Source organism: Dipodomys spectabilis, unplaced genomic scaffold (genome assembly GCF_019054845.1).
Source record: "Dipodomys spectabilis isolate Male_0828 unplaced genomic scaffold, ASM1905484v1 ptg000094l, whole genome shotgun sequence".
NCBI classification, from domain to species: domain Eukaryota; kingdom Metazoa; phylum Chordata; class Mammalia; order Rodentia; family Heteromyidae; genus Dipodomys; species Dipodomys spectabilis.
Window position 1 is genome coordinate 7716552 of NW_024870771.1, and position 26135 is coordinate 7742686.

The window sequence follows — 26135 nt, forward strand, 5'->3', positions numbered from 1 at the left end:
TCGGTCGTGGGGCTTGAACTCTGGGCCTGGGCGCTGTCCCTCAGCTCTTCAGCTCAAGGCGAGCGCTCTACCACTTGAGCTATAGCACCACTTCCGGTTTTCTGGTGGTTTATTGGAGATAGGAGTCTCACGGTCTTTCCTGCCCGGGCTGGCTTTGAACCGTGATCCTCAGATCTCAGCCTCCTGAGTAGCTAGGATTACAGGCGTGAGCCACCAGCGCCCGGCTTCAAAAAGGATTTTGAAGAAAGCTTTATGGCAGTTACTATGCAGAGGAAGAAATGGTAAAAGAAGAGCACAAAAAAAACAAATGGTTGCTACAAAAAAATGTTTAGGGTCTGTACAGTACAAGGCTCATCTGAAGGCAGGTGGATCTGATAACCCAAGTACCACAGTAGCTGTAAGAGGAACAGAAACAGGTCACTATAATGTGCTAGGGTAGATGACCTTTAGCAAGGCATATTGAACAAAGATCAGTTGGTGAAATAGGCTGATTTTAAGATTATGTTCATTGTCAAAAACTAGCAATACTAAAACTAAATAACGTTATCACTGCCTAAACAGAGCAACTAGTTTCATTACATTGTAATCCCTTCTAGGGATTTGTCCATACGGGTGAATATTTTTACCTAGAAGTTGTTATACCATTTTGCACTCAGAATTTTTTCACTGAACATTACAAAATTGAACATATTTCTGCTGCTTTTAAAATATTCCTTGATGAAATGTACTTCCCTAGAAGACAGAAATAGGTCTATAGCAATAGTAGCTACAAACAGAAATTCTTTCTCTCGCTCTTTCTTTCGTTTCTTTCTTTCCTTCTTTCGTTATTTCTTTCTTTCATCAGTCATGGGGCTTGAACTCAGGGCCTAAGTGCTGTCCCTGAGATTTTTTTTTTCTCAAGGAGCATGCTCTACCATTTGAGCCACAGTGCCACTTCTAGTTTTCTGGTGGTCAATTGGAGATAAGATTCTCATGGACTTTTCTGCCTGGGTTGACTTTTAATCATGATCCTCCGGTCTCTGCCTCCTGAATGGCTAGGATTACAGACATGAGCCACCAGCACTCAGCTCAGAAATTAATTCTTGATGAGTTTTTGTAAACAAACTTTTCTGGAAAGTTCTTAGGTATACCCACAGATTCCATGTTGTGAATTTTCCAGTGCATCTGTAATGACAAACATTTCATTCCATTGTCCTCCCTGCCCTCTTCCACATTCATTAATCTCACATTTCATATTTTATTGATTTACTTTAAATTTATTCTGTACTTTAGTAAGTGTACAAAAGCCAAGTATCTTTTACTTTCGTACAGTAGAATCTTGCACAGTTTGCTTCTCTTCTCTATCCCATAATTTCATCCTCTATACATTGATGATGATTAAATAACTATCTCTTCATAATATCACCGTGATGATTTAGGAGGTGGTTTTATGATAGATATATGTATAGTGAGTTAACAGTAAAGGTTCGGGGATCATTCTATCTGGATTCAAAGTTTGCTCGACTTCTAGCTGTAGAATCCTAGGCAAGTTAGCCAACCCATCTTTCTTCATGAAAACCATGAGGATAATAATAATAATACACATGTGTACTAATGTTAAGGTTCCTGTAAGGCAAAAAATAGTAAAGTAGGTAAAGTGGCTTGGGATTGTGGTTGGCACAGTATTTGCATCCTGGTAACCAGCCAATAATTGGTAACAATACAGAGCACCCTTCATTTAAATAGAATAATTTATCATCTCTGCCAATCAATATCTTACATTTTGCTGAACCTTAGGACATGAACTTAATTTACTTAAAAAAGAATTATGGTCCGAGTGCAGGTGGCTCACGCCTGTTATCCTAGCTACTCAGGAGGCTGAGATCTGAGGATTGAGGTTCAAAGTCAGCCCAGGCAGGAAAGTCTGTGAAACTCTCTGCTGCAATAAACCACCAGAAAACCAGGAGTGGTGCTGTGGCTCAACTGGTAGAGCGCTAGCCTTGAGCTGAAGAGCTGAGGGACAGCACCCATGCCCTGAGTTCAAGCTCCATGATTGACCAAAAACAAGAAAGGTACATTTACTAACTGCCAGGCACTGTTGCAAACACTACAATAGTTTGTTTTTGATTTTCAAAAGATTTTTGTGAGAAAAGTACTACTGCATTTCTCATATTAAAAATATGAAGATGCAGCATATAGAGACTATGTAATTAATTAACCCTGCATCATCAAGAGAATAAATCACTTCATCTACCCCCACTGCTAGTGGCTTTTGGAGCTGGAATTCTCACCCAGGCACCAGCTCTGAAACCTGCTACCTATGATACTGTGATACTCTGTGGTTTCCAAGAAAGAAAAACATTCAAGCCATAGGCCCTTCTCTAATGCAGTCCTCTGGGCCACATGCCAATCTCCATAAGCCCCCTTCTTGACACTTGAAAGCCTATGGGAAAAAAGGTCCATGAACATGCAGGCTCCATGCCTGCATGGTTGTGACAGCAATTGTCCCACCCCACCCCCAACGCCACTTCACACACAGAAGATTAACAGTTCAGGAGATGTATGGGAAACTCCAAAAACAGAAGGCAGATGAGAAGCAGTAAGGTATTTTATCCATGAATGTCTTCACATAATAATCTAAATGTTGGTGGAGGGGATGCTGCCCTGCAATACAGAAAGACCAGCTCCTGCTGGCAGGAAGCTCAGCATTGACAACAACCACTGAAAAGGAGGCGGAGAGCTTTGACAGCTGGGAATAGACATCTGGCAAGGGATCAGAGCGACTACACATAAACCAATCCAACCCAGAGCTGCATTGAAACACATTTCCTCTTGGTACTATGGGACAGCTTACTGAGTCTACTAATAGAAAAATAGAGCTAAGAAAATTCAGCTGGAAACAAATCAGTTTCAAGGCAACAAGGGCATAAGTCTTAATTATGCATTAGGAAATTCCAGAACTTAACCTCATCAGAATCTAATCTGACCACACCTAAGTATAAAATATTGATCAACTATATTTAAGGTTTTTATGTCAGTATAATTAAATGCTAAAGATTACCATGAAAACTAGCGAAGTAGTTTCTTTTTCTGTCTCTGTCTCTTTTGTATACACACATACACATATGTCTAGTTAAGACAATTGTGTGTGTGTGTGTGTGTGTGTGTGTGTGTATGATACTGAATATTAAACTCAGAGCCCCCTGCTTGCTATCAGGTAATTAAACCACATCTGCAGTTCAGGTGTCAATTAAGGACATGCCCACTCACATTCCATCCTCCATTCACTGCCAGTCCTTATGCCAATCAGTGTCTGGCACATCTCCCCTGGCCTCTTAGCTTTCTCCAATGAGCTCTCTATTTTTCTTACATAGATATTTGCCTTTGTAAAATCTGTGCACATTTCATCAGATTTTAGCTTTGCCTCTTGGAAGACCAGGACTGACCCCATTTCATATCTGACATGACTGTACATTTGTCCTAAACTTCTTTTGTGTAACATGGAAACATTGTTTTAGTCACTTCAACCAGCAGCTCAAATGATAACAGCAAACCTTTTACTGTGTGTGAAATCTCCCATGCAACCAGTGATGTTCCCTTTATAATATAAGAAAAAGGGTTACAGAGGCTAAACATTTCCCCAAAGTCATTCATTTAATAAAAGATAGAGTCAGAACCCAAATCCATAAATCCTAAATACAGAGAAGATTGCTGGAAACACTTTACTATGCTGCCAAGTAATTTAGCCTGCTAAGTCAAATACATTGATTGAAATTGAAATATTTGTATCTATACTAACATTAGAATTTTTGTCTATACAGTTATTCCCAAAGTGCCCCAAACTTCTAGAGAATACAGAACATGTGCTGACATCACACACAACCTTGATTCAGGAGAACATTTCCAATGTTGCTCACATTCATTTATTCATCTATTGCTGCACTAGATTTTTAGTGATTATCATGTGCTCGACACTAACATTATTTTAAATACACTATTTGTTCCACAAAGAAGTGACTATAATAAATAGGGTAGTATTTAAGCCAAATTTTATTTCAAGAGAATTTTAAATTCAGGCTACCTTTTTACCATTGTCACTAAACAATGCCTCAATCAAAATTGTTTCTTCTATCTATTCATGTCATTCTGCTTTGATTTAGAATCATGGCCTTTTATGAGTTTCCCTTTGTCAGGACACAGATGATTTCATTGGTCAGCAATAGCTCATTAGAACAGATGATTCAAGCATGTCTCCATGCTGTTGTAAGTTTTATTCTATATTAATTTCACACATTTTTAAATGAAGGAGGTTGTAATCAATAACAAAAATGAAAAATCTCTTGGTTACATTGTTTGAATACATCAAAATCATTGATTAGCTCAAAAAGCAGTGGAGAATAATAGAAACGAGAGATTTGCCTTTAGCTGGATGCTTCACTTTTACACTTAATGACTCAAACCACATATCCCTTATTTAACTTCCCTAAGCCTCTATTTCCCTTATTTGATAATTGTTGTTAGAACTAAATGAGTCAGGTATTTGACATTATAAGTAGATATTCAATAAGGCCCTTTAATAATTACAAGTCAAACTTTCCAAACAAGTTGTAGGCTTCCTCCAGACTCATTTTAAAATCACATATTCTGGGGGAAGGGGGGAGGGTGGGAAGGGAGGTGAAGGGTAAACAAAGGAGGAGGCTGCAATGCTTGGTAAGAAATGTATGCATTTTCCTGCCCATGTAATTGTAACCCCTCTGTACAGTATGTTTTCAAATAAAATAAAATTAAATTAAATTAAAAAAAAAATCACATATTCTCTGGAATTCAGATAGCACAGATTTGAAGTTTAAAAATGGTTTATGTAATGAATGAATGTCCCACAGTCTAATCAGTGGAATTTTCAGATACAAATTCAGATACCTCCCAAATCAAATCCATCTCAGCTATGACTCATAAAAGTAATTACAATAAGTCTTGAGCCTTCCAAGATGCTGGCTTATTCCAAAAGGTCAATGCACATAAGGTTAAAATACAAAAAGAAAGCTTTGATCAATCATCATGAAATGGCATTTAAAAAGGAAAGGCCTAAAACACAGGGATAGGGTTGGTTATGACAATGTGAAAGCAGGGAACATACAAGAAAAAGAAAATGTATGAAAGCCATGCTGATTTATCATTAATAGAATCCAGTGGAAGCACAGACTAATAACAAATCATAATAGCAAGCAGTTACACAGCAACCTTTGGCTTCAAAGCATTGGATCAATTTTGGATCAATTTTTTTTGGTGGTTGCAGGGCTTGAACTCAGTGCCTGGGCATTGTCCTTAAGCTCTTTTGCTCAAGGCTAACACTCTACCACTTTGAGCCACAGCTCCACTTTCAGCTTTGTGGTGGGTAATTGGAGATGAGTCTCAAGTAGGAGCCAACAATGCTGGATAAGAAATGTACTCATTACCTTGCTCATAGACCTGTAATCACTTTGTAGAGTACGTTCACATAAAAAAAAACATAATTGAAAAAATATCTCATGGATTTTCCTGCAGGGATTGGCTTTGAACCATGACCCACAGATCTCAGCCTCCTTAGTAGCTAGAATTATAGGAGTGAGCCACCATTACCCAGCTGTGAATTGCTAATGTACCCATTTTGCATGCAATACAGATGCCACTTGACAACTGGATAAGTGAAGATACAGACCATCAAAGTTTTCAAATACAGGAAATCCTTAGGTCAGGGCTTGACCTTCCTTAATTAAATTCAATGGTAATATATAAACAGAAGAGAGAGGAGAAAGAGAAGAGAAAAAAAGAAAGAAGAATTAAAAACAAAAAAAGGGAAATAAAAGAGATGATATTTACAAGCACTTACAGTCTCAAATACATTGTTCAACTTGTTCCTCAAAAGAACTTTGGGTTAGATAATATCATAAGAAAATCCAGACTGAGAATTGCTAAGGAATCAAACATCTAAAAATAACAACAAGAAACCCACAAAAAAAAATTGTGCAAAGCCAGGTCTTTTCTGAATCTAGAATCCAGAAGATTCTTAATATGCAAAGCAGGGAATCTAAAAGGTAACAAAAGGAATCTATCTTCAACCAAAAGTGAATATATGTATAGCTAATAAAAGCATAATGTTATTGTTATAATTTACATAATGTTTTTAAACAAACAATATCCATTTTCCATGTTGGAATAACTTGAGCTATCACAGCAAAGCAAAATAAATTTTTTCATCTTAATATCTTCACCACTGTTGAAGTTATTAATAACTTTCATATACATATAGATCCAAGACTGATTTTCCTAGTGTGGATAGGTATCAGAAAATACAAATCTGAAATTGGACTATCTAGGTTCAAGTTCTGGTTCTCCCTATCATTTAGCAATGTGCTTGTGGTCTAGTCACTTCCTACCTCAAATTGTTCCACTGTACCTGATAGTTCTAGGTACGTCAGGAGACGATAATGAGGACTGATAGCATGCTCAGATACACAATAAGAACAAAATAAATATTAGCTGTTAGTCTCATTATGAAATGAATCACATGCCTTTTTTAAGCTACTGTCTATTATTACTGAACTGTGCTTATTCCCAAAGTAGACTTCTTACCTACCATGGAACAGACAGGACTTAACTTAGTTTTTGTCACAAAGAAATGTCATTGTCAAAGAAATGAAATTGACTGCTTTTAAATATCATGTCTCCACAGTGAAATATGCCAGATTGTTCCCACTCATTCCAGTTAAGTATGTCTGAATAATGACATATTCATAATGCCACTTACTACTCACAATTTGATAAATAAAGATAGATAGTGGGATAATAGCAAGTGGTTATCATTTGATCCCATTTTATCCTCCTGTCCACTTCTCATCATCACTCTCTCCTTACAGAAAAGAAATCTGCTTCCTTATATCACTAATATAAATTTATGAATCAAAGACATTTTGAAGCTTTGACTGCTTCTGTAAAACAACATTAACTATAAAACATCAAGCTCTCTAGAAATCATAAGGATCTTGGCACATGGATGGCCACTTTTAAGTGTTTAGCCTTCTAAAAGCAAACAGAAGAACACTGTGAAATTCTTAGTGTTATTTGAAGTCTTGGAATATGAAAATTCATAAAGGCTAACTAAATCCTAGGTATGAAAAGACAGGCACAGAGGAAGAAGCATTTGAAATATTAAAGAACAGGCAAAATTCTTCAGCACTATTGATTTTGAAAGCACAAAGGGAATGTTTAGAACAGGAGGTACACATCAAAAAGTCGTTGTAAAACATTGCCCATATCATCTCCACTGTCAGTGACTTTCGGTAGAAAGTATAAGCTTAAAAAAACAAAAGGAAAGGAAAGCCTCACTAGGGCTATTTTACTGATACACATTCATTTGTTACATACAGGCCTCTTGATTCTCATGGATTCTCGAAACTGTCAGAAATCCTACAAATGTCAATCATGTTATATAAGCAAAACTATTATCTTCTGCTGAGTGTAATATTTGAGGGTCTAGATGTGCCTTACTAGCAGAAATGTAAATCCATTACCTAAACTTAAGACATTACTTCAATCTGGCATTTATCTTGGTGCTGTAAAGCAAGCAATTTCATCCATGCATGAATCCCATGCAACAGTTTATCTTAACTCCTACTTAAGATTTCAATGTAACAACCTAGTCAATTAAATAAAGACTTAGTCAATTAAATATATATTGGATCCTGTTTACTTTCATATTTATTATAATATGACCCTTTGAATAAGAATGATTCTGTGTGTGTGTGTGTGTGTGTGTGTGTGTGTGTGTGTGTTTGTGTGTGTGTGTGTGTGTGTGTGTGTGTGTGATGAGAAAGAGAAAAATAGGGACTAGGATTTGAAAGGACACTTCTTCTTTTCCATGGCAAATCCCGAGACACCATTGTTACCAGAAACAGACATTGTGTTTCCAAACATTTGAGACTAATTGCTGGTTTGCTAAGGAATGATGGGGTGCAATTTCCAAAGACTCTAGTGTTGAGCTCAGCTGTTTTAACATCTCTCACAGCCAACACCTACACATCTGAGGGCATATCTAGATAATAGAAAACATAGTGAAGAGAAAAAAATCAAAAGAAAGGAGGACACTTGAGTGCCAGAAGCATTAATGACATTGATTAGTTTAGGGCTCATGGCAACCCACTTAACCTCTCAAGATCTTGGAATCTTATATTAAATGAAGATGGAAAAACAGTAAAGAAATTTTATAATTTAAATTTCTTTGATTTGTCAGGTTGAGAGGAAAAGCTGAATTCTGGTTCTATAAATGAAAGTCACCATTGCTTAACTGGCTTTAAAAATTCAAAAGCCATTCTGAGTTCATTTAGAAACAATACTATTCTAATGACCCTGATTGGTTAATAATACCCACGAACAAATAAGCAAGCAAGACAGTTCTACTTGGGTTTGACCAAGGAAAACTTTCCACTAAATATTCATTCATATAAAGTTCTAAGACAAGTAATCCCAAAAGCAGAGATGCTGTGGAAAAATACTTTCCTTGATTAGGGCAGTAAAAATCTGCAGATTGTTATGGAGGTTTAGAACCTTTGTTTTTTAGAGCTGGGAAGTTGGCACAGTGGTAGAGCGCTTGCCTTGCATGCCTGAGGCCCTGGGTTCGATTCCTCAGCACCACATAAACAAAAAAAAGAAAAAAACCGGAAGTGGCGCTGTGACTCAAGTGGTAGAGCACTAGCCTTGAGCAAAAGAGCTGAGGGACAGTGCCCAGGCCAAGAGTTCAGGCCCCACGACTGGACCCAAAAAAAAAAAAAAAAGAACCTTTGTTTATTAATCAAAGCCTCTAAGGATTTTCAGTATCCAGTAGACTGGAAGAGCCTTCTTTTGCTCAGAAGATTTTCAGGGAAATTCCTTTGTAAGTCCTGCTAGAAATGTTGCTGATAATGCTGAGATGAGGTCTTAATGGACATACAAATAACAGCTCTCAAAGAACTGACAGGCCGGGGAGGGGGGGAAGGGGGGGGGAACTGTGACGCCACATAAGAATGCTGTAATAGAAGTTTATACAGAATGCAGTGGGACCCAATGGAATAGATTCAGATGGACTTGTATCTTGAGTTCTCTAGAACTCACTTCACAGACTTTGGAACCAATCAATTATGAGGGGAGAAGAGTCCACAATACCAAAACAGCAGTCCTTACAGCATAGCAAAGAAAACAAATGTTAACATATTGCAAGTATGGATGATAAAAAAGGAGAAACATGAAATAAGAACAAATTGATATCGACAGGGGAATCAGAACTGTTCTCTGAAACCCTTCCATCTGTAATAAAGAGAGAAGCTGAGTATGTCTTAACCTGTCAAAGATATCAAAGAGTATGACTGTAGCAGGATTAAAATGTGAGGCTGGGCAATTTGTTCTAGCTCTAGAGTCTAACTTTTCTTCAAGGTAAATTGCAAGGATGAAAGACAAAAACTGAGACCATAAAAGTCATTACTATCATCAAGAACCAGATCTGCTAAGGCCTCATAGACCATCGAAACATCCCATACAAAATAGATTAGGAAAGGACAACAGTTTAATAATATGAGTTATCACAATATCCCAAGAGAGAGGAAATGTTGACTTGCATTTAAAGGACAAATATAAGTATAAAAAAGAAAAAAAACTATAGAAAACACATTATATCTTGGTGACTGAAGATAGCTATGAAGGAAAAGAAGACATTAGGATGAGTCCAGGGTTTCTCCAAGAAGCAAACTGGAGGGCACTGAAAGAAGGATAGGCAGAGGCACTGTACAGTATGTCATAGTATATCATGCTGTTGACATGTTGTGCTGCAGTGACATTGAGGCACTAAAATAAGGGTGCAATGGAGCAGTTTTTGAAAATCAGTATAAGAAATTAGAAGATACATGGGAATTAATGACTACAAACTTGACATTCAGAGTAAAATACACACATACACACACATTGATAGAGAAACAATTATCTAAATGCCTCGACTTTCTCATGAGCTGTGTATTACAGAGCCCAAAGCCTTCTTCTGAACTCTCCATAAACCTTACAACCTCCCTGCTTACAAAGAGCTGACAGTCCAGGAGAGCAGAGCTGGACAAAAGCCATTATTATACTAGGTTTAAACTGCTCAAATGACATTTCCTCAGATGACATTCTTACAGAGAGTGCTACAACATAATAAACCAAGGTAGCAAACTGAATATGAACTAGAACAGTGCATTAGAGACTATATCACTAATACTTAATATCTAAGACATCAATGCCCCACATTAGAGTCTGTGTGAAAATTGTTTCATTAATTTATTCATTCAATACTCATTCGGTCTACTATATTGCAAGCAATGCTTTAAATACAATAGCGATAACACTACTTAAAATGCACAGTGTAGCAAAGAAAATTAGACAAACAACAAATAAGCAAGTTTTCTGTGTACTGTGAGAGAAATAAGCCAGGTGATGGGAAGGAATTGATTTTAGTAGCTTGGTCAAATGTTTGCTTAGCTCAGATCCCAATGGGAAGCTAATGTTGTACAAATCATCTGCTTGTGTCTCTGAGACACACTCTGCCTGTGCTCTCGAATTCTTTCTTACTGTTCCACTGTAGACAGCTGTCCTCCCCAAAATCCCCATTGTTCAGAACCAAATCATTAGCAAATTCTTCTACTGAGCAGAAGAGTTCGAGGGGGTTACAGAGGAGCATCGTATTTAACAGATGAAAGCTTCCAGCATCTCAGCCTTCATGCTGGATTGTTGATGAGTTTTTAATTTCTTCCTCATAGTTTCTTGAATGAAATTCCAACTAAGCAAAAAACCCAAGAGGAATTCTCTTGACCCTTAGACACCTGGAAATAGCTACCCTTCTTGGACATGAATAAAAATTAAGTCAGATTAAATAACACTTAGATATTTCTATGCAATATGTGTGTATATTCCTGTGTAATCAGCATCTTATTTCAAAATAGGCCAATTCCATGTCCATGCATTACTTTTCAGAAATTCCAATTTGGTAATTCAGATCTTAAATTTTAGATTTACTATGAAAATACCAGGAGATGGATACAACATTATACTACAAAAAAACAGCTAAGAAGAATATAAACTATCTCTCAACCAATGACGAAAAGAGTGTTCTTATTATCATTTGCAGAAGGTCTCTACTAAAGTGTATTTCCATTTAGATAGGTTTTGTGACAAAACAGGAAGATTGGGTCGGCCTTGAGAGGTACTTTGTAGAAAGAGCAGATCTTGTGGTAAATAACCCAGAGGAAGACTTGAACTGCCCCAGGGCAGTGTGAGGTCTTTGGTCGCCTTGGAGAAGGGGCATCACTGGAAGACATGAAGACACTAGAAGAAACACAGATTGCTAGAAGGTTAGAATTGGCAGGGACTTTAAAATTCTTCAAGTGAAGAGCCCTCCTTGTTGAAAACTATGTTCCTGGAACAAGATGTATCTTAAGACACAGAGAAAGGTGGAAGAATCTTGAAATGGTACATGATCCTCAGTATGCAGTCAGAAGAGTCTTTAGACTATCTTCTGAATACAGAATTATAGCTCTTCACCACCAACTTTGATTTAGTATGATCTTGTTCTCAGAAAAAAATCTTTTTAAAAGTTTATATTGTGTAGTTTTTTGTGGCTCTGGGGATGAATTCCAGAGCCACATTTATGCTAGGCAAGTATACTATTTATACTTCCATCTCTTTATACAGAAAGTTTGAAAAAGGCTCCCCTTTATGGCATATGAAATCCATCCATTTATTATTTATTATTATGAGTTCATATGTTCCAGTGATAGACTTTTTTACTCAGTACTTAATGTATTCGTTAATAAATTTTCAAATGCATTATCAAGTATTTGCTAAATTTCAGGTCTGTATGGAAGGCGACAAAGTCATCTAGGTTGCTATCCCTGATCCTAGGAGATGTTCTCTGGACAGACACCATCTTATCCATAATAGTGCATGAGCCATGAGCAAAACATGCAGGTATGAGATACTCATGGCTGGAGACTCACATTGCTCTTCTGTCACAATGCCTGTGTTGGCACTGCATTCTGTTATGTGTGCTAACTCTAAGGTCATATATCTCAATAGAGAACTAGGATTTCCAATCTCTACTCAACATATTTCCACCACATAGCAGTTCTCCAGTTCTAAAATGTACATAGAGTTGGCCACCCTTACAGAATAGCCCCCAGTGATAACTATTCACACTAACATTTTTTATTTTACACCTACCACAAATGATTTCTTTAAGTGACAATAAAATTTCAGGCAATATAGAAATCATACTTGTTGAATAAATGGTAAGGAAGTAATCATTCTGTTATTTTCCATAGGGACAGAACACTGAAATAAAACATCACTTACTGAGTTTTCCATCCATAAAAAGTCAAATACAATGTGGAATATGTTTCATGTGATGTTTAATGATTGTTTAAAAGAAGGAATTTGATGTCCATAAGAAAAGGTGAAAGACATTGCAATACCCCAGTCTAGAGAAGTACTTGGAGAAATGCTATAAATAGAATGGTGAGTGAAGGGGTCCATTTGATCTGAGAGGGAAAAATTAGCCTAAAGACTCATTCCTTTCTTAGAATTAACCTTAAAAGCAAATTAAAGTATGCTAGCAAAATGTTGATAAACATAAGATCTGATTACCAAAGACTAATAATTGCAAGTCACTAAAGGATACTTTTCATACTAAAGGGCTTGAAAAACACTTAAATACCAAAGTATATTTCTATTACATTTTCATAATGAAGGTTGTAGGGCTATCCCATGGGGTTGGGGCCACATGACAATTCTTTCAGGGAAGTTAATACTATGGCATGGGCACTTGTTAATATTTATCGAATGTCACTAAGCAGAGAATTCTGAATAATTTAAAGATTATTCTCTCCACAGTTGTAGTCTTCACCTTCCCCAGGCCTGTCCTCACATTCAGGTATATCTTGAAAAGAGGTTTGCTGAACTTTTCTGGCTGATATATACTGTGTGTAGGCTAACAAATGCATATTAAACTGGATGTATTTACAATTATAGATCAACATTGCTGGCTCACTAATGATAAAAGAGATAAATCTAAGGACAAAATACAATATTTTAGACTTCCACGAAGAGGGATGTTGTGACCCCAGTTCACACACAGTTATATCAGTTAACTATGACTTAGCAGATAAAAGTAGGTTAACTTTCCCAGAACATTTTCCCAACAACATGAGTTCATCAATGTTAGTGTATGTCAGCTGTGTTTAGCCCACATTTGTGGCCATGATATACAAGTAAATAGATTGAATAGATCCTTCCAACTACATTTGGAATTAAATTTGCTGGTTAGTTGTTGATTTCCTTTACAAACCCCATCTCTATAGAAAACTCTTTTCTTCCTGAGGAATTGCTCTGTAGAAATATCTGGAGAAGTTAGGAAAATATTTTCCAGGCAAGGAACTAATAGCAAAATTTCTTTTTTTTTCAGTGTCATGCTTTTAATTTTTTAAATGTTTTCTTATTGTGAAAATACCGTACAGAGGGGTTACAATTACATGAACAAGACAATAAGTATATTTCTTATCAAGCATTGTTGCCCCCTCCTCTGTTTTTCCCCTACCATCCCTGCCTTCCCATCTCTACGACAACACTCACCACCCCCCACCCCTAAGAAACCAGCCTATGTGTGGATTAATATATCTACAGTCTAGCTGTAGCTACATGTTGAGACTCTGATCTAGAGTACTGTAAGAGTTCATGTCTAGTCACCTGGCATGGTGCTTCATCTGTTTCTCATGATCACAAATATCATCACAACATGATTGGAAACATCCAGGAGTTTAAGAGAACTAGTCAAAAAAAAAACAATAGGAAGCTTAAAATGTGAAGACAGCTTAAAGCTGGTGGCTCACATCTATAATCCTAGCTACTCAAGAAGCTGAAATCTGAGGATTACAGTTGATTGAAAAAGCTCAGGGACAGCATCCAGGCCCTGAGGTCAATTCCCACTACTGACAAAAAACATTAAAAACAAGAGAAGGCTCTTGTACATAAGAAGCAAGATCTCTACAAAAGGAAATCTTCCAACCTCCAATAGAAAGATAACTTTGGCCTTTGTTGAGGCTACACCTTTGAAAATTATGAGTGTTATCACCTTCTTATACAAAGAATGCTCCTCTACAAATGAAAAAACATATGGGATTGGCTGGCAAGTGGCTCATTAGTAGAGTGCCTTGCATGCATGAGGCCGTGGGTTCAATTCCTCAGCACCACATGAGCAGAAAAATAAAAAAGCCAGAAGTGGTGCTGTGGCTCAAGTGGTAGAGTGCTAGCCTTGAGCTGAAGAGCTGAGGGAAAGCGCCCAGGCCCAGAGTTTAGGCTCCACAACCGGACCAAAACAAAACAAAACCATATGGGATAATGTGCTTGAGTGACTAATAAGTTTCACCAAGCCTCAAATCTATAATGTATCACTTGAACATGTACATGAGTTCTACAGACATCGATTTGTGATATTCATGAATAAAACTAGAACCGCAGCCTCATCCGTGCCCTATAGATTTTATTTCCTTTATGCTCTGTCAGTTGAAACCCTGAGATCATCACACATCTGATAATAAAAACAAAAAGCTACCATCATATTGGAAATCAGTGGACATGACTGTATGAACTACCTTGCAGGACACCTCAGTGATCCTGCCTATTATCTCAGCAATGGCTTTCTAAAAAAACTTCCTAAATTCTTTCATTTATATACATATGTGTGAGTGGGTGTGTGTGTGTGTGTATATATATATATATATATATATATATATATATATATATATATATATATATCTCAGTTCCCTAAACCCTGGGAACCAAAGCCCCTGCTCAGCTTTCCCACAACATGCCAGTACCCAGCACCAATGAGTAATTCTGCCACTTTGTTGGGCACTCTCAGGATTCATATCCATCCCTAGGTGTAAGAAGGATTCCAATGAAGAGATCCTATGCTGAAAGGCTTAAGATTTGATCCATTTATATATATATATATATATATATATATATATATATACACACACACACACACACACACACACAATAGAATGCTATGTTTCTATCAGAAATAATGAAATTGACCTATTTGTAAGGAAATGGAAAGACTTGGAAAAATTATATTAAGCAATGTAACCTAGATCCAAAGGAACACAGGCTGCATGGTTTCTCTCATTTGTAATAAGTATATGTTTAGAATTGTCTTAGTAGAGGATCACAATGGCTCAATAGCTATGTGCATAGGACCATATAAAATGATACTCATTTAAATGTACTCCAAGAAATGGAAACAACATTTTTAATGTACAGTTTGCAGTTATTTATTTTTTCTTTCTTTTTTCTTTTCTTTTCCCTTTTGGTTTATTTCCTGTTGACAGTGTTTTTGAATTCTGTTCCCACTGTTTTGTATATTAGTTTATCTGATTTGAGGAAGGGAAAGTGATTCATAGAAATGGTGGGACAAGGGGTGACCTAAACAACAGTGATGCTCACTAGATAGATAATATGTTGGAAATGAACTTTACAACTTGGAGGTGAGGGGAGTTGGGGGGGAGTGGGAGTTGGGGGGAGGGAAGAGGTAACACTGTTCAAAAGAAATGTACTTATTATCTTGCTAATGTAAGGTACATAATATAATCTTACATAATATAATCTTAAAAATAAATAAAATTTAAAACTAGAATACATTTTTATAAGACTTAAGATTTCGACATGCATTTCAAACTAAATTGCTTCCTTTGGCCAACAACAGTCTAACAGAACAGCGAACATACAGAGTTTTACATACATCAAGTGAGAAATTCTTAGGCCAGCTTTAGATGTGGAAGCTTCTCTCATTTCAGTTCTTGCAACATTTTGTGCTGAGTGAGTTTGGATAGTGGAGGACAAAGTTTAGTCTGTCTGATGAATGAATACATTATACATGTGCCAGTGTGTAAGGTGCAGCATTAGATGAGAATCAGACATAGTTGTAAAAAGCCAACCTCACAACTTTAAACTCCTTATCATCAAGGACAATTTCTTATCCATTGTATTCCTAGGAGTCTTACCTAACTTTAACCTCCAATGCCTCATGAAACTCTTACATAAAAGTAGATGCTTCATAAATATTACAGGAATGGATACCTTTAGGAATATTTCTAATGTTTGTGTTATCTTATGATTTATTCTTTTCCAAGATTCTCCTGGATAGATAACTGACAGTAGTTGATACACTCAACCTCTGTGTAAATGGTTACACACACACACCTTATTCCTGGGAATTTCTTTTGCACTGCACACAGAGCATGCCAAGTGAGGTCAAGGGCCTGAACAAGGTATTTAAACTCTTTAGTGTAATTATTAGGGTCACTTCTCCCATGGTCATTGTAAAGTGTCATGACCACCAATAACTCCCTTGGCCCCTGCCACCTTCCCCAGAGGATATTAGTGCTCTGGTGGACACTGTGAGCAACCAGTACAGGATCCGGTATGAGCTGCAGGAGGTGAATAAAAAGGAGATGAAGCTGGGGGAGAAGGCACAGAAGGCTTAGCATGACAAGAGCAGTGTCCTCAATGTCCTTAGCGGGTAGGGCACTTCAGGTTTGGGAAGAGGCTCCAGGCTCTTAGGTGTTTTGGCAGGGACAGGCTGCCCCTATGCCAGGAGGATAGGGAAAGTTGGGCTAGATTGGCGGAGAGAAGGAGAAGCACAGAGAGCAAAGAAAGCCTGAACTCTGGCCATTTACCAATGGTCGGCAGCAACTGTCCAAATATCTGAGATTATAATCTAGTCGTATTTGGGGGCTATTGAGACCAAATATCTTCCTCTTATTGTGGCTAGACTATATTGCAATAAATGATAAGGCGGTCTGCTTTACAGAGTCCTTGAGTAAAAGGATATCTACAGAGTGCAAAGACATCCCCAGGGGTAACCTGCATGGGGAGAGATTCATGGGAGCCTACTGGAATAAGAACCATGAAAAGGGAGTGTGGTGAGGATGTGGAGGAGGGGTCAGTGAGAACATAAGGGGAGGAGTCGGTGAGGACACAGCACATGGAGCTAGTGAGGATTTGGGGGGTGGAGTCGGTGAGGATGTGGAGGGAGAGGAGTCCAGTGAAGTCGTCAGGGGCAGAGTCAGTGAGGATGTAGGCGGGGCCAGTGAAGATGGAGGGGGCAGTGAGGATGTGGGGAAATCAGGTGAGGATCTAAGGGGCAGTCAGTGAGGACTTAGGCTAGTTGTTGAGGGTGGGAAGGCCAGGGGAGGACTCGGGTCTGAGCAGAGCCCACTGCAGGGACTGGGGGACCTGAAAGAGACCAACTGCAGGCACTTAGGTTAGGAGTCGCTCACCGGAAGTAGACAGGAAACCGGAAGTGGTGTCGCAGACGGGCAGCCAGCAGTGGTGCAGGCAGAGGTCCGGGGTGGGGTTCGCTCCTCCAGCAGTTTGGGCTCCAGGGGGAGGAGGCAGGAGGCAGACCGACCCTGGGGAAGGGAAGCCCGGGACCCAGAGACCCTCTACTCATCCGAGTCCCCGCATCAGAAGGAAGGCTTCCCTGAAGGAGGCTGCCACGCAGTTCAGGCCGAAGACGGTTTCCGGAGGGGCGAGGCCAAACTGCTGCCGCCCAAGATGGAGGCCAACAAGGGGCTTCCGGTGGGAGGAGCCTATCTAGGGGGCGTGGCCACACGGAGGCGGAGCTGACCTCAGCGGATGGGTTGCTCAGAGCCTGAGGGACCGCCCACTGCCCCAGGCAGGGAGGCTCCTGGTTTACAGCTGCTGGGCAGGGACTTACTTCTAGGGTGCACTGGGGAAAATCCAAAGGAAGGGGCCTTGTCTCCCCGTGGACCTAACACTCATCTGGGATGCTTTCTTCTAAACCATTCCACAGTTTGCGTTTGCCAGGCTCCCTTCTCTGTGTGCACGCCCATCCTGGTGCCTGAATTCAGAGCCTGGACACGGTCCCTGAGGTCTTTTGCTCAAGTCCGCATTCTACCACTTGAGACATAGCTCCACTGTTGGCTTTTTCGTACACAATTGGAGCTGAGCCTCACAGACTGTCCTGCCTGAGCTGGCTTTGAACTGGGATCCTCAGCTCTCTGCCTCCGGAGTAGCTAGCATTATCGGTGTGAGCCACCGGAGTCCAGCTGGCATCGATATTTTTAAAACGAATCTATTAGCTGAGCACCAATTAGTCTCCAAGGAACCACCAAAAAGCCAGAAGTGAAGCTGTGTCTCAAGTGGTAGAGCCCTAGCCTGGAGGGGAAAAGCTCAGGGACAGCACCAGGTCCTAAATCAAGCCCCAGGGCCCGCACGGGAACAAAAGTAAGTTTTACTAAAGTAAGACTGATATAAAACACATATATAAATGATATATTTTGATGAATCTGATATATGGAAGTATCTGTGAAATCAGCACAATCAAGGTAGCAAACATACTTCCAAAAGTTTCCTCTTAACTCTTAGATTTTTTTCCCCTTTTTAAATGGTATAAGAAGACAGAATGTGAGAACCATCCAGTAAACAATGTTATATTGTCAACAGTGTCTATCACCAGATTTTATAGAGGCTTCTTGAGAGGTCTTCTTCTCTGTAGAGGCTCTAACTTGACTTTGTGTCCATAAAGTGGCCATTGCGGGGTTTCTGAATCAGCCCTTTGTCCCACGCCCACTTATATTTCTGTGCATGGTGAAGTCATCTTGAAAAGGTGGATGACTTGATGACTCCAGAGTGGCCCGTAAGAACAATGTTTCATCCACAGCAACCAGTTACCTCATCTTAAATTCCAGACACAGAACTAAGTGCTATCTGGCCACAATCCTAGCAATTCAAATCACAGTGGACTTTGATTACATAATTCTGAGCTAAACATTTCCTTCAGGTATGAAGTTGGCTCTCCTGATTCATTGAGACCAGGACACTTTCTAAAGGTGGTTTTTCTATTTGGAATGATTGATGTGTGCTAATCTGTCCAGTTTCTTTTGTGCTCAACAGAAAAGAAAAATTTGACTAAATTGAGGTGAAGAATACAGCGTAAGGATCCAAAAGAACAAAGGGTAATTTATCTTTTTTGAGTGGCCCTTGAATCCTATAAGAAATGTTAATGGTTGAAGTAGTTTGAGATATTAAATACACAATATCCATTTTCCTCTGTTCATTAGAAACCAGCTTCTTTCACAATCACATAATACAGGAGCCTATGAATCATAAACTGTTTAGGATAAACAATCAGTTCACAATTTCACCTAGGAAGAAAACTTGCAAAAACTGACAGATTAATATTTAAAAAATAATTTAAATGTGCCTAAGTAACAAGTGGATTAAAGGTGAAACAATATATTAGAGAGAGAGATTGGCTATACCAGAAAGGAATACTGTTTATGTTATATAAACAGTAATCTTCAACCCTTTTCTTATTTACTCTCAGTACTGGGGGTAAAACCCAGCTCCCCTACAAAACATAAGCATGAATTCTACCAATGATTTATAGCCCTAGCTCCCAGAGTTAACCTACTTTGATAAGAAGAGTACTATGTCATGATAAGCAAATGAGCCAAGGGAAAGAATGCTCAAGTAACACAAGCAAAAACAAAACTGGTTTAGACAAATACATAAAAAAGTTTCACCTTGACTAATCAAAGAAATAAACATTTAAATAAAATCCCATACTAACTTACTAATGTACTTACTCAGTAGATGACTTTTTCATGTCTCCTTTATTAAGTAGGCATGTAGAAAATGAGGATTTAGCTACTAGACATTCAGAATCTCTATCTTCTCAAAGATGCCAACTTCTGGCAGGCGCTATTTGACTCAAATCTTACTCAGAAAAAAAAAGAAATTAAAAAAAAATACATGGAAGGTAAATATACCTGGGACAAGGACTAGTCTCAGAACTATTACCTATCATTTATAATACCACCTCCAGTAAGAATGTGGTACAAATGAGCTTCTTACATACTGTAAATAGGAGTCAAAATTGTTACCACACTTTTGGAAAGCAATTTGTCAGACTATTTAAAGAACTCAAAATATTCTCACTCTTTGACCCAGTTATTCTTCTGGGTGTCTAGTCAGAAGAAAGAATTTCATGTCCACAAATTTACCAAGTTTTCCATAATACCAGTAATGATTATTATAAGGAACAAAAAAGTCTGGGAGAAATCTAAATGACTAAATTATAGAGGAACTATGATTCTTTAATTTAGTGAAATATTATATAGCTTTTGAATATAATCATAAAATGTACAATATGGAAGTAAATATTTTAAACATAAAATTGCAAACTCATAAAACAAAAAGCATGTCATAAATTTGATTGGCCTAAAACTTTTTGAATTAAAATATTCTACAGTGGTGCTTGGATAAGCAATTGTACAATGTTATTGCTGTTAATAATGGTAAGAGAGATAAGCTTTCCTATCCCATTGTTTCTAGACCACCCCCCCCCAACTTATTTTGGCCAGTGAAATGTAAATACATGCACCAGGCTGTCCAACTTGGAAGCTTTAAGTACAATGGCATGGGAGATTTTAACTTGCACTTCTATGCTCTTCTACCATGCTCTTTATTACCATGTTAATTTTAGTTTCCCTTTTCCGATATTTATTTTAGTTTTCAATTATTTATTGTTGATTTAAAGTTGTTGTACAAAAGAGTTACATAAGTTAGAGTGCATTTCTTTTTGAACATTGTCATACCTTACCTCAGTCTCTCCCAATTCTCCCCTCCCATCCCCATCTGCAAGTTGTATAGTTCTCATCAAATGAAAATATTTATGTCTAACTAACTACTACATTTACACCATATAAGTTGTTAGTTTGATGTCAGTGGCTCATGCCTACAATGTTAGTTTCGCAGGTTGCTGCAATCGAGAGGGTAATAATTTGAAGCAAGCTCTGATGGGAAACTCCAGAAAAGTCACTAAAACTCTACTCTAAAATAACTAGCAACGAGCAGGGCTGGTGGTGTGGCTCATAACCACGAGCAAGAAATCTGAAAGTGCACAAAGCCCTGATTTCAAGCTCCCATACTGGCAAAAAATAAAACTAAAATCTCATTGTCCATTAATAAGTTATATTTCCAGGACTCCAGTAATATCATCTCCATCTGTAAGGCCAATGACCTATTTATTCTTTGTGTGATAAATTCACGGAAATCACCTCATACTGTGATCCTCCTACCAAGTTATCTATTCTGTCCCCAGATTCCTTCTTCAAACTTCTACCAGAATCAGTGAGGCTTTGAGCCATTTTGTTAGTTCTACATTCATGTAGTTTGAAGAGCAAGAATAGCACTAGAGAAACGAAAGTAGTCAATGTTAAGATAAACTTGTTATACTGGAATAGCAATAAGTTGGAATTCCCTAGAATATTTCTCTAAGCTGGAACATGGAATGTCAGGATTAAAAAGGGCAGAGAAAAGTCAACCATAGATTGTGTCTTCAGAGTGTGAAGGTTTGCAAAGGCAGACAACATTGAAAAAAGATTGAAAAATGAAGACTTAGGCTATGCCAAATCTCAATCAAAGGTTTCATAAAACTGTGAATTTATCTTAACTGATATATGAATGGTCTTGGCATTTAAGTTAATGTTTAGTTGTTCAACACTGAGTTTCTATCATGTGCTGTTATTCAAAAGGAAGTCATACTCCTCAATAGTAATCAGTAGCTCTTTAGAGTAAATCAATTGTTTCTTTGCAGTTAAACATGAATGTTAAAATGTGAACATTGTTAACTTTATAAATAAGAAAAGCATTTTAACATTCTAACATTGTAACAGTCAAGTGTTAAGTAGTAAGGCATAAACAAAGCAGTCAATTTGAAAACAGTCCTCTGAAATCTTAAAATTCCACTCCTTACTACATAAACTAGACCAACAGCACATCCACAGAAGTAGATATAGACCAATGTCATTCACTATACTATTCACCTCCATCAGTAGCCAAATAAATGAATTGTAAGGTTATGTAGCAGAACACTATAAGTAATTAAATAGATTAACTGTATTGACATGAATACCACAACAAAAATATGTTGAATACCACAACTCAGGTAACAGAATGATAGGTACAAATCACAGGAGTTATAACCTTAACAGAATAGATGTCTTGTTGTTTGTGTATGCACCTGTGCATATAGGCAATGTATAAAATCACCCAAAAGATGAATCCACCCACATTAAGGTAGCATTTGCCTCTGAAGAGACTGGGAGGAAGTGTGGGAACAAAGACATGAGTGAAGAGAATTTAGCTCTATAAAACTGCTACTTTGGGGCTGGGAAGGTGACTCAGTGGTAGAGTGCTTGCCTTGCATGCATGAGGCCTTGGGTTGGATTCCTCAGCACCACATAAGCAAAAAGAAAAAAGCCAGAAATGGCACTGTGGCTCAAGTGGTAGAGCACTAGCCTTGAGCTGAAGAGCTGAGAGACAGCACCTAGGCCCAGAGCTCAGGCCCCACGACCAGACTAAAAAAAAATACAAAAACAAAACAAAACAAAAACTATTTTATTCCTTTCTTTAAAAAAAGAAGAAAATTGAAACATATCGATGTATTGAGATTTACATATCTTAGACATCTGTTATATTTTGTCTTTTTCACATTTTATATAATGTTTTAAAGTGCTAAAGATAATGCAAATATTTCATAAGTATATAAGACAAATTCAGGGTTTCATTTGCTTGTACAAGAAAATATACATATATTTTAAATTGTGACAGGATATTCAACTTGCTTTTTTGGACTCATAGCATTGTAGACAATTTCTTCCGAGTCAATACACAGAGATATATTTTATTTTCTAGTATTTTTCCTTCCACATATGGATGCATCATAAAATTTTGTACATTGATAAGAAATTAGGTTTCTAAGAGAACTTTTTGCCTAATAGATAATTATCATTGTTAATTGTAAATAAGTAAATTAATGAATTGACAAATTTGCTTAGTTGCACCTGTACATGGCACTTTTGATTCTGTCAATTGAAATTCCCGAAGTGATGTTTCTCTGTTAAATACTAGGATATGACTTTATTTAATTACTGGCAATACAGTTGTAATATTTTATAGTAGCACCAATTGTGTTGAAAATCACTGTTACATTCACCTGGATAGCCTAGAAGTTACCTGTTAAAGTATTGGTGTTTTTCTTTTACTTGACCAGTTATAAATTTGAACATCTTCTCTATACTCACGTAGGATTTGTATTTTCTTCTCTGAGAATTGCTTGTTAGTGTTTCTTACACTTTCTCAAAATAATCTGATATCTGCTGCCTAACTCATTCACTTGTTTAAATAAACATTTTTATATCAAATAGTTTTGTATCAAATAGTTTCTGGGACCGAGTCTGATACTGAATGGACAATGTCATTTAAAGTTCAGACTGTGTCTTCAAAGAACTCACAGTCCAGCACAGGTAGATGTACACTTGAGAGCGACATTCCAGATGCTTGCGGAAGCAACTGTCTAAGGTCGAGAAATGACCTGCTTTTGGAGATTCTAAGTCTAGTAAATATTCACATATCCATGGGATACTTCAACTGTCCTGTCTTGCAAGTGAGTACCATCAGCTAGGTATATTCTGTAGCTGTACATCTATGCAAGAGAACAAATACAGTGCACTCAAAGGGAAGAATGACTATGCTTATGTGTGGAAAGCATAGATTAGTGCCCAGGAACTAAAGCACTGAGACAGGAGGTCAAGCAAGAGTACTTGTTTCTTTTAAAGGACAATGAGGATGAGGAATTTGAAGAGCCTATGGAATTCATGGCTGGAGGTATTGCAGGGGTATGCCATTCAATAAATGTGTCTGGGATGTACAGGAATGGTCCCAGTCAAAAAGTTAGATTTGGGTTGGGAAGGTGGCTCAGTGGTAGAGTGCTTGCCTTACATGCATGAGGCCCTGGATTCAATTCTTTAGCATAACATAAGCAGAAAAAGCAGGAAGTGGCACTGTGGCTCAAGTGTTAGAACACTAGCCTTGAGCTGAAGAGCTGAGGGACAGCGCCCAGGCCCAGAGTTCAAGCCCCACAACCGCCAAAAATTTTAAAAAGTTAAATTTGAGCTATCAACATGCAGAGAACGATTGCCACCACGTTGATCTGCATTTCTAGTGCTTATTTAAGGTTCTCTGGTGTTGGGAGCCAAAAGTTGAGTCTCTCAACATAATAGGTTTAACTATCTCACTGGAACGTCTTGAGGCTGAGTTTACAGAATCCCACCTTTTCAACATGCCCTAAGTAAACACCCTGCAGCTGCTATAGACCGACCACCTTTTCACCTTGCCCAAAGCAAACATCCTACAGCTGATTCTGCCAATAAAAAAGCTTCCTTATTCCAAGCATATAAATACAGCTGTGTGAAAAATAAAATTTAGCAGCAGCAGCAGCTTGATCAGAATCCCTGTCTTGCTGTCATTCTTCGTGTCTCTTGTCCCTTCATTCCTTCTAACTTAGGTTCACTGCCCTGGTTGACATCCTGACATCATTGGCCGAAGCAGCTGTAGGATATTTGCTTAGGGCAAGGTGAAAAGGTGGTCGGTCTTTAGCAGCTGCAGGGTGTTTACTTAGGGCGTGGTGAAAAGGTGGGATTCTGTAAACTCAGCCTCAAGACGTTCCAGTGAGGTAGTTAAGCCTATTTTGTTGAGAGACTCAACTTTTGGCTCCCAACACTCTGGGGTTTCCTATATGGGGGGAATCATTTCCACCTGCTATTATCCTTAGCTTTTTGTGTCTGCTGTATTTTTTTGTAAAGTCTCTTATCTTGCATTCAGTAGTTACATCTTGATGCTTTCAATATCTCCTATTTCACTCCCTTTTTCCTAGATCTGTGTATAGATTTATGTATAGAAATTGCTTAGCCAAAACACATTTGAGTTTGGGGTCTATACTAATGTCAATATCTATTAATGTATCTTTCAGGAAAGGGAAAGGAATCTCTCTTGTCAAATTAGTGAGACATGAAGATCCTGTCTTTTTAGTTGTTCTGTTTATACTATGATTTTAAGATGGGAGTCAATCCTTGAATTCTAGATCAATAAAACTTTGCAATATTTATAGTCTGACATTTAACCTAAGCATTTTAAACTACTTTCACTTTTATAAGCTATTAATGAATTACTTTTTTTTTTCCAGTCCTCTGGCTTGAACTGAGGGCCTAAGTACTGTCCCTGGGCATTTGTGCAGAAGGTTTATACTCTACCACTTAAGCCACAGTTCCACTTCTGGTTTTTGTGTATTCATGTGTGTGTGTGTGTGTGTGTGTGTGTGTGTGTGTGTGTGTGTGTGTGTGTGTGTGTGTGTGTGTGTGTGTGTGTGTGCGCGTGCGCGCGCGTGTGAGAAAGAGAAAGAGAGAAAGAGAGAGATAGTCATGGGTGTGGGGCCCTAACTCTGGGCCTGGACTCTGTCCCTTAGCTCTTCAGCTCAAGGCTAACACTCTACCACTTGAGCCATAGCACCACTTTTGGCTTTTTATGCTTATGTTGTGCTGAGGAATTGAATCCAGGGCCTCATGCATGCAAGGCAAACAGTCTACCACTGAACCACCTTCCCAGCCCCGCTTCTAGCTGTTTTGGTGGTTAATTGGAAATAAGGGTCCTATGAATTTTCCAGCTAGGGCTGACTTCAAACAGAAATCCTCGGATAGCAGCCTTCTGAGTAGCTAGGATTACAAAAGTGAGCCACCTCTACAAAGCTCATGAATTGAATTCTTGAAGAAAAATATGAGAGCTTTGTTTTTTGTTTTGTTTTTATAATACTGGATTGCACTCAGAGCCTGGGGTTTGCTAGACACATACTCTACCACTTGGGTCATGCCTCCAGTCCTAAAGTAAAGCTTTTAACCCAATGATTTACATTCTGATTTCAGAGCTGTTCTGAGGTACATTTATAATAGTTCATTTAGATGAAATACAGGAGGTGCTCTCACTACTGAATATTTTGGGTTTCCCCTTGTAGCTGGGATGGCAGGTATATGCCATCACATTCAGTTTCTTTCCATTGAGATGTCGTCTTGTGTATTTTTCTGCCCCAGCTGTCCTGGAAGCATGATTCTCATCGTCTCAGTGACCAGCATAAGCCACCATGCCTAGCTGTAGATTAGCAACGGGTCGGGTGAACTTTTCTGCCCAGGCTGGCCTCATAT